The sequence below is a fragment of the Hipposideros armiger genome, unplaced genomic scaffold (genome assembly GCF_001890085.2).
Source record: "Hipposideros armiger isolate ML-2016 unplaced genomic scaffold, ASM189008v1 scaffold_109, whole genome shotgun sequence".
NCBI classification, from domain to species: Eukaryota; Metazoa; Chordata; class Mammalia; order Chiroptera; family Hipposideridae; genus Hipposideros; species Hipposideros armiger.
In genome coordinates this window covers 2,640,230-2,648,209 of record NW_017731459.1, presented here as the reverse complement: position 1 = coordinate 2,648,209, position 7,980 = coordinate 2,640,230, and positions in this window count along the sequence as shown.

Genomic DNA, 7,980 nt, shown 5'->3' with positions numbered 1-7,980 from the left:
AACTTGGGCCAGTGAAGCAACGTCCTCCACAACTAGACTGAAGAACCAAAGGACAGCAACTTGTCTGTTCCCCTTCCCCCAATTCCCCAGCACTGTTCCTATCCCCCCAATTCCCCAATAAAAATCTTAAAAAAAAAAAAGAGGTAAAGTTTCTTTCTTCACATCTTAAATCCGGCCTAACATTGTAACTTAGATTAAACAAAACAATGGAGCAGAAGAGATGGTAGGCTAATTCCAAATCTAAGCTTTGCTCTCTTGGGACCCTTGCGATCATCATATGAGAAATTCTAGGCTTGCCTACTGGAGGAGAAGAGGTTGGTGACTCCTTACTCAAACAATAGCCAGCCAGTCACCAGATATATGAGTGAGACCATTCTAGAACACATGCCCCCCTGGTCACCACAAATACATGAGTGAGCCCAGCTGAGATTAATTGAATTTGTCCCAGACCCAAAGAACCACTCAGCCTACCAAAGATCATGAGCTAAAAATGTCCCTATTGTTTTAAATCACAATGTTTGGAGTGGTTTATTGCACAGAAACAGCTAAATGATACAGGATTAAAACTATCATTTTATAAGCAAGGATAGTTACAATACTGGCTCTGAGGAGTCACCCAGATAAGTCACATTTTCAATAAGAACTACAGATTTGTTCTTAGGCAATTCAAGGTAAATGTGCTGCCATGAATTTTCATTCAGTTCTGCTCAAGGAAAACTTCAGTCTGCATTTGAAGGTCATTCTGGTTAAATGCTCAAAGCCAAAAATGTCTCAATAATACTCGCAAGTACTAATATAATTTAATTATATGAATATATATCAGGAACAACTGAACTCTTGTAAATGCTATCATTCTTGAGCTAATTATTTTCATTTTAAAATAAGTAATTTTTTTCTGGTTTTAAAAATATTACATGTTCATTAAAGAAGAAAAAAATATATAAAGATTTTTTTTTAAAAGAGCCTATAATCCCATCAACCCAGAAAGAATTGCTTGACATTTAAACTGACTTAGAGTTTCCTAAAATGGTTTTCCAAATTCAGACAGAATCCAACTGGCCTCCTGCAGATGGAAATATACTCTATATGTAAATGAGAAAACTTCTAAATGTGGCCTGAAAATATAGATATGTGTTACACACACACACACACACACACACACACACACACACACACACAATTACCTAGTCACAGGGCTTTCTTGAAGGCATTTTTTTTTCTTTTTTGGGGGAAGGGCTGTTTGTATAAGTAAATCAGAATGGAAATCAGCAGCAGCGAAAAATAAGTTATAGTATCTCCTGATTGTCTGTGATGTAAGTGCCAAATGTAATTCTTTACGTTCTTCTTAGAGTAATCAAAATGTTGGAAATTTTTGTCACAAGCTGACCCACAAGCTCTAGAGTAAAACGACACCAAAAACAATGTTAATTTTTTTGATTCAGTGCTTATATATGCTAGGCTTGTGCTTACGCCTCTACATTTATTTTCTTTTTCCTTCTCATAACACTCTGAGATAGGTAATAATATTGACTTTATCTTAAAGATAAACGCAGTGTAACTTAGGGAGACTGAAACATCTGTGAAAGTCCTACTGTTAGTTAATGTTGGGGTTGGGATTTTCTCCATTGCCAGCCTTATTCTGGCAGCTGCTCTGCTTCGGAGCTTCCAGGGTTCTGAGATCCTGGAGCGATGTCAATTGTTAAAGTTTGTGTGATCCTATTATAGCAAAGAATATGGGACTGGTGCAGAACGTTTCTTATCGATCTTAGTATGGCAGGACTTCTGCTTCTATGACCTGAGGCACTGCACGCAGTATTGGGAATAATGTTGTATGTGGAGCCACGTGAGCCTGGACTTCATCATTAATCCCTAGCAGTGCAATGAGACGTGGGCATGCATGTTTGTTAACTCTCACAGGGCCCACACGTACAGATGCACCTCTTAGAAGCCCAAAAGTCAACTTTCAGGCACGACGCTGTCTAAACCAAAAGTCGCGGCCAGTTGACCAAAACTTGCAAAATTGCTCCGTTTTAGCATTAATGTTGAACCATATGATGTTAAACAATAAGAAAAAAAGGAAGGAAGGAAGGAGAGAAGAAAGGGAGGTTGGAAGGAAAAAAGGAAGAAAACAGGACAGAAATTGAATTACTTGAACAGACATGAAAACTCTGGAGATTTCGTTTAAATATCTGTAGGTCCAGGTTCTCGTGACAAGCAGAGTATCAAGCAATAGAAGCCCACATCCCACTTGGCAAAAACAAGCTTGAGAAGATGCCAGCCCCCTAGACTGGGTATATGATCTCTATTTTGCCACATCCCCATTGTTTTCTTGTATCTCCCAGACCCTAAGGCTAAGTGTGTAATGTCATGTATTGCCATGTATGTGCTGGCGTGTGCGTGTGTGTGTACTCATGCACTCACAAATGTTTAACACCTCTTTTTCCCATTCTAGGCCTCAGGATTTGAGACCTAAATCCTGGAGTAAATCCATAATGAAGAAAGTGTGCTTGAACTTTCTCATAATTAGTACTGCACTAACTTCTTTCCTTGGAATTATTAATTCCAATTATTATTCAGAGAGGTGATTAGTCTTTTTTTTCTTCCTGGCCCCAACCCAGACCTGCTGGAATACGAATTACAAATTTTGCTTTTAAGGATTGGTCCTTGATTTCACAAGAGAAACACTGTCTGTTTTAATAAAAATCCTCATTCGAAATATAATTTCATTCTTTTTTCCCTAATTGATCTGATCTGTATTACAAACCCACATCCCACTGGAGCACAGGGAGTGCTATATTTTAATCTAATCCAGTGAGTTTAGTCTGATGCAATCATTTAAACATGTTCATACTTTCAGAATTAAAATCCTTCCCGTCTCTCTCTTCTAAGGGGTGACATTTGGGCGTGTAGTTGAGAAGTGTGGACAGAAGGATCTGCACGTTTTCTTCTAACCCTCTGGCGTCATCAGTGGTGTTCCTTATGTTTCTTGTTCTCTAGATTTAGGTCCCAAGTAAGTGCTTTCACAATTTAAGTTTCTAGATGGTGGTGTGCTCGAGTCAGCTTGTACCAGTTGAGAGCCAGTTGTGTATGTCTCTTCCCAAACTCCGTATTTTGTCATTTTGGCTTGTCACTTTGTTGGCTTTAGTGGGCCCTAGTAGGAGCATTTATATCCTGGAAGTTGGCAAATGGTGTGTCTCTTGGAGAGCTGGTTGCTAAATATTTACCAATATACCACGGTCTCCAGACGATAAAAGTGGAATTCACATCCTTGTTTAGTCCCCTTCCACCTTGATCATGGGCTTGGCTATGCAACTTGCTTTGGGGAATTTGATATTAGCAAGTGTAATGCCAGCCAGTTCTTTTTTTTTTTTTTAAGATTTTTATTGGGGTATTGGGGGGAAGGGAACAGTGCTGGGGAATTGGGGGAAGGGGAACAGACAAATTGCTGTCCTTTTGTTCTTCAGTCTAGTTGTGGAGGACGTTGCCTCACTGGCCCAAGCTGGCACCATCATCGCGTGCTTCCCGGGCGATGCAGATCAGTCGCCGGCTTCTGGACGGCCACTCACTGCGGCTGCTGGCCGCTCACGCTGGCTACATACGGTAGCCCATGGCAACCCACCGCCACAGGGGCCGCAGCCCACGCCGCTGCCGGTGACCCACAGCAGCCCAGTTCCAGGTCGAGCTGCCGCCCAGCATCCTAGCTGAAGAGGGCAGCGTCACTGGCCCTCACATGTGGGATCTGAACCGGGGCCCTCTGGCGTCCCAAGCTAGCTCCCAACCATCGCGCCACTCGGCCGGCCCGAGCCAGTTCTTAATAAGGACCCAAAATGGGGCTAGTCTTCTTGGAGCACTCCTTTTTGGAATCTTGTGACTACCATGCTACAAGGAAACCCAAATCATATGGAGAAGCGATGTAGACGAGAACCTAGGAAAAAGCTGGTAGCTAGAATGAAGCCCCAGTTCAGTAATCCCAGCCAGCCCCCATCTGAAGAGGTCCTGGACACCATGCAATAGAGTTGAGCTGTCCCTCATATACTCTTCCTGAATACCTAATCCACAGAATTGTTAGCAAATAAGCCACTAGGCTTTGATGTAGTTTCTTATCCTTCAAAACAATTAAATAAACAAAAAACACATGAAAGAAATTTTTTTCCGATTTCTGAGCTTATTCAGCCTTGTGGCCTTTTCTAGCTGACTCAACCTCACCTCCTTTTTCCGATTTCTGAGCTTATTCAGCCTTGTGGCCTTCTCTAGCTGACTCAACCTCACCTCCTGTTTCGCTTATACCACGCGTGCCTCTGAGAATCTTTCCTAACTTCCTCTTGATAGCTGTCGGAGGCAGCTTACTCCATTTCTTTCTCTCTGGCTCACTGGCACTCAATTCTTTGGTCAACCCATGTTCAACAGAACCAAGCACATCATAAAGAAACTAACCTCTGGTCTTCTGAGATCTGATCACTCTTACTTCCGTGTTCCTTCGGTTGCCTACATCCAGGTTGATGTGGGGGCAGACTATAAGGCAATCTCTTTCCAGCATCCCCAAAGCCATTTGGGTCAAAATTTTCCTGTCCAAGATATCCTCTTTAACTTTCCAAAGGCACCTTTTAGTGGCTGGGATAAGATTTGAAGAACACCATTTAATGACAAATTGCATGAGAAAAGATTAGGAAAAGTAGTTTTTTCTAAATTAAAATATCACAATACATTTTTAAGAATGTAATGGAGGCTGATAATATAAATTATTGTGCTAGTTATACTGAGAGGTGCGTTCTACACTATCTTTTGTTTGGCACATGGCTGATCTGCTGATTTGATGAATAACTTGATAACCAGGCAGTTAGATCATTATCTCACTTTGATAGTAAGAAACAGATTTTAATTAATTCTGTGGATAAAATAAGTTTAGACATGGGTTTTATGCTGCTATTTTAAATGTAACATTATGAATTAGAAATATTGGACAAGATTCCTATATTGTGAAGGTTGAAATACAACCATACGTTTTCCAGTCTTTAGGTTAATGATTTAAAAGTATACTAAAAGAGAAAACTTTGGAAAGAAGTATAAGGTGAGTGAACTTTTTCAAGAAACCTTGAGAGTCTTAGCAACACTATTTTTCTCTTTTTTGTTTTCATTTTAGTCTTTTGGATAGAGATTTAATAGTGTTTCACTGTGGTATTAATAATAAACTTGAGTATATGTTCATGTTTACTGGCCATTTGGATATCTTTCTTTGTAAAATTTCTATTTAAATCTTTTGATCATTTTTCTATTTAACTTGTTTTTGAACTGATTTACAAAATTCTTTACACATTTTAGATAAGAGTCCTTTGTCAAATAGATAGACTCAAATATTTTTCCTCTATCTGCAGCTTAACTGTTTTCTCTCTTAATAACTGTTGATGAAATTGAACTATATTAATTATAATAAAATCTAACACATCAAATTTTATAGATTTTTATGTTTAAAAAATCTTTACCTATTCCAAATATATAAAGATATTCTCCTATGTTTTCTCCTAAAATTTTTACTTCTTAAACTTTCACACTTAGATCTGCAACCCATCTGAAATAGCTTTTGTTTTTAGTATGAAGTAGGATTCAAGATGCATTTTCTTTCAACAAAATATCCAGTTCACCCAGTATCATTTATTAGAAAGACCATACTTGTCTCACTGCAGTGCAGTACCCCCTTTGTCATAAATCAGTAGACCACAGAAGTATTCTTTGGACTCTATTCTGTTCCAGAGTCCATTTATATATCCTTCCACCACTACCACGTTGTCATAGTTACTGTAAGTATATGATGGATCTTGATAATGTGCTTCATTATTTTTGAAATTTATATATTTTTTTTAGCTAACAGTGCTGAACAATTTTTTAAATATGAGCAATTGACTCTTCCCTTAATGAAATGCTTATTTATTTCATCTTCTAATTTTCTATTATGGTATTTATATTTATTACTGGGTTTTAAAAGATTTTGATTTAATAAACATATTATTCTTTTGGATACCAAATATGTTACAAATATCATGCACCATTTGTGGTTACTCTTTTAATTTTGCTTATTGTATTTTGACATACAGTGGTCTCCAATTTTTATATCTTAAGATTAATATATATTTTATTCTTTTGAGAAATATATTTAGTATTTGGAAAAGTGTTTTTTTTTTTCTACTTTGATATAGGACAACACTTGTCTAGGTTATTATGGCTTTTTTGTTTACATTTAACTTTTAATCTATCTGGAAATTGTTTTGTGTACTTTGTGAGGTGGAAAGATAAATTCATTATTTTTTCCTTCCAAATAGGAAAATATTTAATCCCATAGTAATTATTGAAAAATAATTTCATTCATTTATCATTTGACCAAAATTACATGCCAAAATCACAAATATACTTGAGTGTTTGTTTTAAGTTTTCAATAAGAATTTTAATACATTTATTATGAGAAGAAAGAACATATATCATTAGAGAGTGAAGGTGAAAGAAAAGTTGTTTTGGGAGAGTGGATAAAAGACGTGATTATCCAAGGTCACGGATCCTGTAATGGCAGAGAACAGAAGCATCCTCTCAGGTGGGGCAGGAACCAAGCAACTAGAGTGACACTTCTCAAACTTCTTAAGTGCTTCTGAAGTGCATATGCATAATTTGGGGATTTTGCTAAATCCAGATTTAGAATCAGTGGTTCTTGGGTCAGGCCTATGATTCCGCATGTCTAATGTGTTTTCCAGGTCATAATAAGACTGCTGGTCTGCAGACTACAGTTTTGAGTTGTAAGAGGCTGTCTGTCGCCTCTGGGCCGTCATGCTTTCCTCCCCTTGCATGCATTCTCTGGTGGATCTGTTTTCGACACTGGCTCACACTCATTAATTCACTTCTTTACAGCTACCTGGCAGACCCTCCCTGTTCACTTGCACCCGCTCTGCAATTGCTGGAACCATTTCGTCTTTCCTGACCCAGGTGAAACTATTTTGTCCACCTGAGCAGGTTTGATACCATATCCCAGCCCTTTGGTCCTGCACCGTTCTATGTTGCCAGTCATCCTCAATGAAACCAGAAATCACTTTCTGTTTATTTCCAATAACACTGGGTTATACTTCACGGAAAGCCTGACATCTAATTCTGCATTTCAAAAAAGAAAAGGTTATCAATTTTTTAGGTGGGAGTCCATATGTTATGTTGAATTTAGAGAATGCCAACATTCTTGGGGGAAAAAATGTTAGATACTCCAGCAGAAATAAACAATATTACTATTTCTTTAACATTGAGCTTCCTAGCTTTCATATTGCAGTCAAGGTGGTTATTGTATGGTTTTCCTAACATAGGTATCTATCATTAAAACTTGCCTAAAAAGCTCACTCTATTAATATGTTGTTAAGCAATGAAATATAGATTTCATTGCATTTGCATAAGAATCTTTTGAAATTGACAGATTATTGATATGCATCATCAACCCTTTTGAGATTTACACTTATCTGAATCCTTATTTAAGAACAAAATGCAAATAATAACTGTCTGACATTTTAACTCACTAGTAATTGTTTTTATTTTTTGCATGAAACAGAGAATTAATTTTGGCTCCAAATTAGTTTTCCAGAGGAAATATTTATTTGACTATTCAATAATTCAGGACAGAAACCCAGCCATTTTGCCAAAAATGAAATATCTGATTCAGCCTGGTAGCTTTTGATTCAACTAGGCAAGGATGGGTTGTGGTTAGGAGTTCCAATGAGGCAGTGGCTGAAGACAGTAAACCAGATCTGTTTTCCTGAGTCAGCACACCACCTCTAATCAGAATTGGAGCCAAGGGACCTTAAGAGAGAAGTGCTACCTCCTGGTACCTGAGTTGGAAGATGTAATCACTGTTAGGACCAGTTAAAAAGTAACTAAGGAAAGGACACAACAGTTGTCCCAATGAGCCCCTTGAGTCATTTCATGAACGTGAATGGATTACACAGTTATGGAATGTATGTG